General features: G+C 45.9%; 1 non-coding gene across 1 annotated transcript; it reads left to right on the top strand.

Moving 5' to 3' along the window:
* Window positions 1-9606: 9606 nt before the first annotated feature.
* Window positions 9607-9678, top strand: TRNAW-CCA (transfer RNA tryptophan (anticodon CCA)). Its single transcript has one exon. It is a non-coding gene; the product is annotated as a tRNA-Trp (tRNA).
* The last annotated feature ends 2383 nt before the right edge of the window (window positions 9679-12061 follow it).

Genomic DNA, 12061 nt, shown 5'->3' with positions numbered 1-12061 from the left:
CTAAGGGAGAGAGAGGGAAGCCCGCGGGGGTTGGCCGCGCGCCCCCCTCCTAGGGAGTCCGAATAGGACAAGGAGGAGGGGGCGGCGCCCCCTTCCCCTTCCCTTTCCTTTTCCTTCCTATTCCCTCCGGTGGAGAAAGGAAAAGGGGAGGGGGGATCCTACTTGGACTAGGAGTCCAAGTAGGACTCCCCCCATGGCGCGCCCCTCCTGGCCGCCGGCCTCTCTCCCCCCTCCTTTATATACGTGGGCAGGGGGCACCCCAAAGGCACACCAAGAGTTCTCTTAGCCGTGTGCGGTGTCCCTCTCCACAGTTTACTCCTCCGGTAATAGCGTCATAGTGCTTAGGTGAAGCCCTGCATGGATCACATCACCATCACCGTCACCACGCCGTCGTGCTGACGGAACTCTCCCTCGACCCTCTACTGGATCAAGAGCTCGAGGGACGTCATCGAGCTGAACGTGTGCTGAACACGGAGGTGCCGTATGTTTGGTACTTGGATTGGTTGGATCATGAAGACGTTCGACTACATCAACCGCGTTAACATAACGCTTCCGCTTTCGGTCTATGAGGGTACGTGGACACACTCTCCCCTCTCGTTGCTATGCATCTCCTAGATAGATCTTGCGTGATCGTAGGAAATTTTTTGAAATTGCATGCTACGTTCCCCAACAGTTGTGCCGATGTCGGAGAAGAGGCCTAGTGGTCGCGCTGGTGTCTGAGTAGAGGCGCGGGGTCAACGGCCGCGGGCGATTGAAATCAATATTAGATCGAAGAACCAAAAAGAAAATGCCGATCAAGATGACCGGTGAGAGAGAAAAAACAGGAGCAAGGGCTCGGGAAAAGACTCTCTAGGGCAGCCGATCAACACGACCGATGGACGAACCATAGGTACAGGTAACGCGGCCCCGGGGGGCAGTCATGGAGGCCGACTGCCCCGGAGCTGGCGTGGAGCGGAAGCGGTGGGCGGCGGCTAAGGTTGGATTGGTTAGACTGATACAATGTTAGAAGGGAATAGAGAGGGATTGGTGAAATCGATTATGTATATTGCTTAAGCCTCGTAAGCGTATATATTGTGAGCACATGACCTTCTTAAAGTAGAAGGCAAGGTAGAACAAATCCTATACTATCCTATACTACATAAATAATAATGATACTCAATAAGTACACTTCGATCTTCACATAATTAGGATACACGCAACCAATATGAACGGACTTACATAACTAAATACATAGGCAAATAGCAAAGTCATACGAGAGCAAAGTTATACTTTGGCGAGAACAAAAAAACAAAGTTATGCGGTCGATAAACTAAAACAACGACCATATCTGGACCAACCATCTCTTACACCATAAGAACAACGAGGTTCTTTAATGTGGGTAAAGAAAATCAAGGTTCTTCAACAGAAAACATTCGGGAAGAAAATCAACGGAGCATGTTCAGTTTTCCAGTTGCTATGTTGAGGTATCTTCCATATGTCCTACTTCCGTCTCGGGCAGGCGTCTGATGTCTACTACACAACCTTCTACTTGTAGACGTTGTTGGGCCTCCAAGTGCAGAGGTTTCTAGGACAGTAGCAAATTTCCCTCAAGTGGATGACCTAAGGTTTATCAATCCGTGGGAGGCGTAGGATGAAGATGGTCTCTCTCAAGCAACCCTGCAACAAAATAACAAAGAGTCTCTTGTGTCCCCAACACACCCAATACAATGGTAAATTGTATAGGTGCACTAGTTCGGCGAAGAGATGGTGATACAAGTGCAATATGGATGGTAGATATAGGTTTTTGTAATCTGAAAATATATAAACAGCAAGGTAGCAAGTGATAAAAGTGAGCGTAAACGGTATTGCAATGCTAGGAAACAAGGCCTAGGGTTCATACTTTCACTAGTGCAAGTTCTCTCAACAATAATAACATAATTGGATCATATAACTATCCCTCAACATGCAACAAAGAGTCACTCCAAAGTCACTAATAGAGGAGAACAAACGAAGAGATTATGGTAGGGTACGAAACCACCTCAAAGTTATCCATTCTGATCGATCTATTCAAGAGTCCGTAGTAAAATAACACGAAGCTATTCTTTCCGTTCGATCTATCATAGAGTTCGTACTAGAATAACACCTTAAGACACAAATCAACCAAAGCCCTAATGTCACCTAGATACTCCAATGTCACCTCAAGTATCCATGGGTATGATTATACGATATGCATCACACAATCTCAGATTCATCTATTCAAACCAACACAAAGTACTTCAAAGAGTGCCCCAAAGTTTCTACCGGAGAGTCAAGAGGAAAACGTGTGCCAACCCCTATGCATAAGTTCACGAGGTTACGGAACTCGCAAGTTGATCACCAAAACATACATCAAGTGAATCACGTGATATCCCATTGTCACCACAGATAAGCACATGCAAGACATACATCAAGTGTTCTCAAATCCTTAAAGACTCAATCCGATAAGATAACTTCAAAGGGAAAACTCAATTCATCACAAGGAGATAGAGGGGGAGAAACATCATAAGATCCAACTATAATAGCAAAGCTCGCGATACATCAAGATCGTACCACCTCAAGAACAAGGGAGAGAGAGATCAAACACATAGCTACTGGTACATACCCTCAGCCCCGAGGGTGAACTACTCCCTTCTCGTCATGGAGAACGCCGGGATGATGAAGATGGCCACCGGAGAGGGATTCCCCCCCTCCGGCAGGGTGCCGGAACGGGTCTAGATTGGTTTTTGGTGGCTATAGAGGCTTGCGGCGGCGGAACTCCCGATCTATTATGCTCCCCGATGTTTTTAGGGTATATGGATATATATATAGGCGAAAGAAGTCGGTCAGGGGAGCCACGAGGGGCCCACGAGGGTGGGGGCGCGCCTCCCTGGCTCGTGGCTTCCTCAAAGCTTCCCTGACGTCTACTCCATGTCTCCTGGATTGCTTCCGTTCCAAAAATAACTCTCCCGAAGGTTTCATTCCTTTTGGACTCCGTTTGATATTATTTTTCTGCGAAACACTGAAATAGGCAAAAAAAACAGCAATTCGCACTCGGCCTTGGGTTAATAGGTTAGTCCCAAAAATAATATAAAAGTGTATAATAAAGCCCATTAAACATTCAAAACAGAATATATAATAGCATGGAGCAATCAAAGATTATAGATACGTTGGAGACGTATCAACGTCTCATGTGCGGACCTCGCCAGAACACATATCTTAGGCCTTGTTTGGTACTCGACGAGGGCATCTCCAACCCTGCTAATTAGAATGGACACCCCAAGCTTTCGCTGGGCGGCCATCCAATCATTTGCATCAAATGTCTACCCCTATTTTTTCTATATCCGAAGAACTTAAATAACTAAGATAAATATCACAATCCAATCATGAAGCTTTTCAAAAAAATAGTTTAAATTTGAATTTAACATATTTGGACACATTTTTTCTTTGAAACGGAGGCAAAAGATTTGCCTCATCTATTAATTAAGCAGAAGAGAATTGCCCAGTTAATTTACGGAAAACCGGGTGAAAACCGTCACAATCCGCTGAGCGACACACATAGGATACTCCGCACACAGCTCTACCAGAGAGCCTCGTCGAGATAGCACATGCGCCATCATCGTCACTTCTCCCCCACGCAGGCGTCATCACCATCTCTAATCCCCGAGTAAGCGACTCCGACTTTGCCACGGACAATCGTCGAACCAACCCACACTGTAGAGGCCATGTGGAGACACATGAAGACCCATGCCAAAACTCAGGCACCCGCGACGAGGACAACGAAGCTCCGACTCTGACGAAGAGCTACTAAGGAGAACTTTGCAAGGCCGGCGTCGCGAAAGACCACCGAACAGATCATTTGTTGCCTGTTATCGTTGCCACCGGGACCCCACCACCGCAGCTCCGACTTCAAAACAACGAACAACCGAGGCAATCCCACGAACGCGTCGAAGAAGAGCCGACTACCTCAACCATTGTCGTGACTCCAACGTCGCTCGGCCCCATCATCGTTGCCACAGAAGCCTTGACGCCATCATCTCCGTCTTACATCAACCGCCACCGCGACCAACGCAACGACACCCACATCCTCATGCATCCACTGGTCCCTCCAAGCGGATCAAACTCCAAAGTCGATGCCCTCGAGAGGGGAACGAAGCTGACACGCCGCCAACAACTAACCCATTGGGTCTGAGGTTTCCTTCGGAGTCATGCCACGCAGAGGAAGAGAGAGCACCCCGTTGACGCCTTCAAGAAGGTAACGATGTCCATAGACGCCGCCGTCATAGGCTCCAGCCACGACCAGAGATGGGTTTCACCCGGCTATACCTCAACTTCCTGCGGTTGGCGTCCAATCCGACTAGTCCACCCGCCCGCCGTAGCTCCTCCACGCAGCATCCACCCCGGTAGCCACCTCCCCTCACCTTGCCGCCACAGTCAACGTGCACAGGGAGCCTGGTCCGGCCGCCCTACATACACCCGCATCCACCGCAGCTTGGCCAGCAGCTAGGCGGCCACACGCCTCCTTCTCCAGTGACTCGAGAGACGACAACCCCTCCATGGAACCCTCGTGCCCGCACAGCTGCGCTGGCGTGCCCGCATCACAGATATGGGCCGCCACATCGGCCACACCCTCATGGAGACGCACCACGGGGCATCCACCTCCCTTGAGCGCCGCCATCACATCGCCCACGACTGCCCAAAGCATCCACGCCGGACCTCCGCCTCCCTTGAGCGCCGCTGTCACGTGATCACGGGAAAGAAGCCTTGTCGCCGCCGGTGTCGCGGGGGCTTTGCTCGACGACGCTCTCCGGCGGCGGCAAGGGGAGGAGGGAGGGCATGGGGTTGACTCAAATAGCACTGACCGGCCAAATATTACCATCACTAACGCGCAAGCGATCGTCAGTGCCTTCGAGTTAGTGATGACTTTATCATCATAATCGGGCCAGTTGACCCGTCTGTGAAGATACCTAACACTGGTCGGCTGGACGGTCAGTGATAAAAAATTGGTTTAAGCAAAGTGGGGCTCCATAGTTAGCAATCTGCTAGCAGTGAAACCCCAAGGTACACTTGGGCAGAATTTATAGACACATGCACAATACATAGGCACATATAATGACATTGCATTATATTTCATACATACATGTCCAAATGTTTAGGGCTATGAATTCAACTGAGTGCTAATGTATTGATCTATGAGTAGATGAGTCTTGTCGTTGAAGAATCAACAATGTCGTTGGTGATAATCTGACACTTAAGTGAGCCCTTCGACTCGCCTCTCGACTTGTCACATTAACGGTTGGGATTACACATATAACATCTCCATCTCATGCATGTTTCTCTGTAGTTCATATGGTGACGAGACATCACATTCATGACATTTAAAATGTTGTTTAAGTAGCTATACTACTGTACTCTAGAGTACTATTAAGTAGCGCCGCTACAGAAGTTGATCCTAAGTCCACTGATGGAGAACGATAACAAATTATCACCATCATGTGGACCATATGGCATTCGCACAATCGTTTGGAACATGACGATGAAGGACTAGATCCAGCAACATCCATGAGGAGGACCAAGGCAGCCCTTTCTTTGCTCGAGTTGCAGCTGGTCCTTCCGTGCCACGGCTGGTGCCACTGGAGCACGACGTCATCAAGAACACCACCGACGAAGCCACTAGCAAGGTGGGAGGCGTGGCGCATTCGTTGAACGCCTTCCTTGATGCTTGGTGCAAGCTGTATATTGGTATTTCTGAACCACTTATAGCAGAAGCGATTTCTTTGCAAGAGGGTGTACGGTTTGCAAATCTACGTGGCTACTCGCATGTGATGTTGGAGATGGACTGCCTAGAGATGGTGCAACTCCGCAAAACTCGCATCTTAGTTGAAATTGGAGTGCTAGCTAGCAATTTCCTTTTCTTTGATATTCAACATGTAATTCAATCAGCTAATATCCCAGCGCATCTTTGTGCCAAGCGTGCTTGCACAGTGAACGTGGCGAAGAGCTGGCTCGATGAGACTCCTATCTTTCTATTGGCCAGCCTGCTAGCTGATTGTCCTTGAAATGCCTTGGTTCGAATAAACCTCTCTGAATCTCTACTCCTATAAAAGACTCGGTTGGTGATGATGGTGTCTGCCATCCGTCATTTATGACCATTAAATCTGCATCTAACGGACGTGAGGTAAGTTATGGCATTTTTGCAACAATAGCCCGCTTCTCTGCTTCAATTTACAGAAAACCCCTTATTATCTTGAAAGCAACCACATCCCTCCCTCACCTCATCAAAACAGCCTAAGAAATATATTTTGAGTGAAACGTAATATATTTTTAGTGGTATATGTATATCAAAACAAAAGTATTTTCTTTCAAATTTGTGAACAAGTATTATTCTATTTTGAATTTGTTGCAACGCATGGGTCTCTTGCTAGTTGTCCAAAAAAACAGAGTTGGGCAATCTTCGTTGAAACCATTAAATTAACTTCCTCTACGATCTTCTACCGTGATAGATCTTCACATTCAGATTCCGTGATTTACACTAATTTTGTCCAGTACTCCTTTGGAATAAAGCAAGGGAAACAGTAATCACCGAGGACATTTAATTACCTGTGCCATCAGCTTGACCATATAGTAGTAGCAGAATTGCGTGGATGAGGATCGAAATGACCACGGTACGTACTGGCTCCAAAGCTCCAATGGACCAGGCAGACTTGAGTACGAGAAGGGCGCACCAACTGCGCTGCTAATCTACGGTACGTACGTAGTAGTACCGAGACATGGCTTGGGTGTGTCGATATCGTAGCGGGCGACAGGTCTGGTCTTCCAGCTTAATGGCAGGGCACTGTATCGCCGTACCCGTCTAGTCTCAAGTTTGTTTGTAGGCGTACGGGTCTGTTATCGCCATGATAACTTCTCTTGTTCATGTGGGGTTTACCGCAAATCACGTACGTACGTGCATTCCGCTATTAACCATGTATGCAAAATTAGGTAGGCTTGCGACTGCTAGATTGTGGTTTATATTGAATTAATAATAAACTAAAATTTATTAAAAAGTAGATAAACAAAAAAGTTATGAAAGCAACGAAAATGGATCCCTGAAAAAAATACTTGAAAGTTGAATTATCAAGAAGCCTACTTTTCGTTGATCTTTTTGGGCTGAACCCGGGAAGACTCAACTGCAACATTTTCGTCCAGATTGGATCACTTGCAGGTTTGCCTTTTTTTTAATAAAAAACCTCGGCGGTTTGCCTTTTTTTAGAAAAACCTGTAACTTTATTCAAACACGAGAACAATTACATTACAAATACTTTTCGAAAGAAAAAAAGAACCATTACAGGTACAATCCTTCGGATCAATGATCCAGGAAATTACAAAGTAGCTCATATAACGGGAAATACACGTGAGCTCTTGGGTATTCCACCCATTATATGAATATTAAATTAAAAAGTACCAGGAAAATTGAAAAAAAATCTGGAATCTTGGGATATCAAACTTGGGCGCCCAATATGCTCCCGTGTGAAGTTTTGTAAAAAAATACTAGAAAGTGTATCCATGAAGAAGAAAATACAGTCCGACCTACAATCCATCCAAACCGTTTTTTCTTGTTCTATACATAAGATTTTTTTGTCTTTTTACCGAGAATACCACAAATGTCATTTTTTTCACGAAACTTTACATTGGAGTAGAGTGGGCACCCAGGTTTGATATCCCAAAATCCCATGTTATTTTTTTGAAATTTTCCCGATTTTCTCGGATTTAATATTCATGTAGGGGGTGGAGTACCCAGGAGCTCCAAATCCTCTTCCCTCACACAACTAAGAATTACAATAAAATCTATCAAATACCCCTTCTCCGTGGTAATAATTTTTAGAAGACAAAATTATCTAAATCCTTCAACAAATATACCATAATTGGACCGGACTAGTGACACTGCTACTCTCCACGAACTTGATTACCAATAAAGATTTCACCGAGCCCCTTGATTTTCCCATCCAAAAAGATGGGAAGTCGTGAACAATGAACGGACTTAGTCAGAGGTGGTTGGAGTTGAAAAATGAGGTATTGAGGATGAACGTGTTTTCCAAAATATTTAGAGCAGAGGGTTGGTTTTTGGATCTCCCTAGAACGTTTTGGTAAACTTGGTTCATATGAATATCCAAATCATGTAAAGTAGGAGTGATCATGTGATATTTCTCAAAAACAAAATTAAAAATATGAGTCATACTATACTACAGTGTTGGACCTAAATGCTGCACTGCCGTCGAAGCTAAGAGATGCTGCGGTCACTCGTAAAAAGGAAATAGTAAAATAATCCTGGTGTGAACCGTAAAATTAAATAAAATAAAATAAGTTAAGTTTTTCTGTGACATACTTTCATATATGTTTGTTGTGCATGCAAAATTTCATCATGAAATCACATTGGTGCAAGTCGTGCCAAAACAAACAAAATCAGAGCTCCAAAATGCTTTTGTAAGTAACATTTCAGAGCATCGATTTTGTTTTTTTACCACGCCTTCCACCAATGTGATTTTGCGATGAAATTTATATGCACAACAAACATTTGTGAAAGTACGGCACAAAAAAATTCAGATTTTTTTTATTTTTTTGATATTACTGTTCACACCAGGAGAGTAAACCCATTTTATTGCAAAAGAATGCACGCCGATCACTAGACGGACGGCGGGAGGCGCAACGGTACGTGCTCGACCACGCCGGCCGGAATCTTGGGATCGGCGACCCAAAGAGGGTACAGTAACCGTACGTACTACGTGGCTAGCTAGGGGCGTAGTACCGCGTACGTACGTACGTGCACGCAATTGAAAGGAGACGGTGCAACCAACCAACGATCGCGCGTGTCTCGTCTCGTATCGGAAGAATGGATCGGATGGGACGGGCGGGCGGATGGATCGATCAACCGACTGGAAAGACAGCACCACGTGACCGGTGGTTACTGCGGCGGAAGGACCGGCTAATTTGGCCAGTCTAGCCGAGCTAGGGGGCGAGCGAGGCGAGGTCGTTAATGGTGGCAGGGGCCAACCAACCGAGGCGGCTCGGCCGCGCGCCGCCTCCGTCTGGTGGCGGAGGCGGTGTACGTGTGCTCGCTACGCTGCATGCATGATGCATCGGATGCCTCCGAGCGCAAGCCGCGGAATCTGTTGTTTTCTGTAGTCGATGTAGATCGACCTGACAATTGACTCGTCGCCGGCCGGCCTGGTCGCGTCCTCCCTGGTCCTGGCGTATTTTAATGCACACCGCGCGATGTCGCTGGTCGTGGGCGTTTCTGTTCCTTGTTTCATCCAGAGATCGAGTGGTTTGTTACCTAGATCTGGTGCACAAAATACTGCGTAGGACGATGATACGATCTACCATGGACATGGACGGACGAGGTTAAGATGGAGGAGGCACTCTGGATGCTCTAACTATTGCTAAATGTGCGCCCTCTTGTGTGCCTTCCGTCAGTGTGGTTCGAGGTCGGCGGGGTACGGATGGCCTCTGCGGTTTGCACGAGTCAGCGGTGCAACTTGGTCATGAGTTCTACCGAAGATTCCGCAGAGGAGGAAAGTTGCCACGAGTATACTTGCCAGTTGATTAGAAATTTAGTGATAAGTCCATCACACCGGATCCGTGGCGCAATGGTAGCGCGTCTGACTCCAGATCAGAAGGTTGCGTGTTCGATTCACGTCGGGTTCAATATCCCGAACGTCCGGTTGCTTTTTTTTATGCCCGGCCAACATTTTGGGCCGCATTTCCTTCTAAACTTATTGGACTTCATGTGGCTTTTGACAGCAGTCCATTCCCCCAGTTCAACATCTTAGGCCGCATTTCCTTTTTCAGTGGCTTGGGCCGGATCTTTTTTTTTTCATCTAATCTTATTGGACCTCATGTGGATTTTGACACACGTCGATGCCCCCAGCGCATCATCTTGGGCTGCAAGGCTTGGGCCGTATCTTTTTTTCCCATCTAAACTTATTGGACCTCATGTGCCCGGCCAACATTTTGGGCCACATTTCCTTCTAAACTTATTGGACTTCATGTGGCTTTTGACAGCAGTCCATTCCCCCAGTTCAACATCTTAGGCCGCATTTCCTTTTTCAGTGGCTTGGGCCGGATCTTTTTTTTTCATCTAATCTTATTGGACCTCATGTGGATTTTGACACACGTCGATGCCCCCAGCTCATCATCTTGGGCTGCATGGCTTGGGCCGTATCTTTTTTTCCCATCTAAACTTATTGGACCTCATGTGACTTTTAACACGCGTCGATGCCCCCAGCTCAACATCTTGGGCCGCATTTCCTTTTTAAGAGGCTTGGGCCGTATCCTTTTTTTTCTTATCTAAACTTATTGGACCTCATGTGGCTTTTGACACTGGTCCATTGCCCCGGCTCAACATCTTGGGCCGTATTTCTTTTTTGAGAGGCTTGGACCGTATTGCCTGTATACAGACTGTAGTTCTGAGTTTTAGGTTGCTTCAAAAAAAAAATCCGAATTCCAGACCTTCCTTTTGTTCTGAGTCGGATAATTTTGGTCCTAGTTTCGTGAAAATGACCGAAACGTTCTACTCCGGGCCCTCTTGAGGAAGTTAGGGGACATTCTAGTTACCGATGTAGGTTCATCTAACGAGTAATTTTAACATGAGAGGTAAGAAGGTAAAAATTAATCAGATCACTAGCTAATCAAATCAATGACTGAGATTTATTATGTACTTTTATCTCTCATGTGAAAAGGGAAGGTAAGAGGGAGCATGCTAAAATTTGCCTCATCTAAAAATACTCGATCCACGGACATTTGCAATTTATAATTAGTGATTTTTTCTGTCAGGAAATACTTTATATTACTTAAATATCAATGGTACATTCCTCGTTACAACAATTTACTACTCCCTCCGTTCCATAAAGTAGTGTATATAGATTTTTTTTTTAAGTCAAACTTTAAAAACTTTGACCAAGTTTGTAGAGAAAAAACATATACATCTAAAAATATCAAATACATGTCCTTAGATACATCAAGAGACGTACTTTCATATTGTACATATTTGGTATTGTAGATATAAATATATTTTTCTTCATAAACTTGGTCAAAGTTTGTAATGTTTGACTTTTTAGAAAATCTATGTGCGCTACATTATGGAACGGAGGGAGTATCGTATTTGGTCCAGACCCTAGCCAACGATTGTGCGTTTCTGACATCTACCAAAGTTCACCAATAGGTAACTTATATGATTTTGCGAGTGATACACATGAGTAATACGAGTATTTCGTTCTTCCATCTTTAGTTTTATTTCATCCTGTTGGAAATATGAGCAATTTTCCGAATGATTTTATTAACAGAAATACTAGATAAAGTACGACTAGTATAGCAGTGATAAAACAAGTCATACGATTTGACAAAGAGAAGGTAAACAACATCTTCATATATGAACTATAACTAAACACATCTAGAGCAGACAGTATAGCAAATTGCATACATGAAACAGAGTCTAACATATTTAGGGCAAACACTAGAACAAGGAACTGTAGCAGGGCCTCTAATAGAAAGAGGAAGAACGCGTATGGGACAGCAGCTGCAGAAGCGCTGGACTTGGGGTCGGTGTCCTCGCCAGCAATGTCATCGAGGAGGTTGTCGACGTCGAGGAAGAAGTCGTCATCGGGGAAGTTGTCGTCGGAGTCCGGGGCGTTCGTGACGAAGAAGTCAGTAGTCGCACAAAGCGCTCCCCAAAAACCTTATCACCCTTCTCCCGTACAGGACTCAAAGAGGTGCGGTTTCGGAGGCCTACTGTCTTGACCTGCGGTGCAAGCCGCAAGCTGGGATGGGGAAGAACGTAGCAGCAGCGCAGCTCAGGAACTTGTGGTGAGAGGAAGGAGAGGTTCTGGTGCGTCTCTCTAAGAGGAGCGACCTCCCTTTTATAGGCGCAAGAGAAGGAGGCGAGAGGCTGCGCCGGGAGCTGAAGGGGACGAGGGAGATGAAACGAACAGGCAGCAGCCGAAGGGTGCAGCGTTCGTATTCAATATCCACTACAACAAAAACTTTCCAGCTCCCGAGTGACCTTTCGTATACCCGTAATGCGTGGCAAAAA

Source organism: Aegilops tauschii, chromosome 2 (genome assembly GCF_002575655.3).
Source record: "Aegilops tauschii subsp. strangulata cultivar AL8/78 chromosome 2, Aet v6.0, whole genome shotgun sequence".
Lineage (NCBI taxonomy): Eukaryota > Viridiplantae > Streptophyta > Magnoliopsida > Poales > Poaceae > Aegilops > Aegilops tauschii.
Note: the sequence above shows the minus strand (reverse complement) of the source record. Positions and strands in the feature narration are given on the sequence as shown.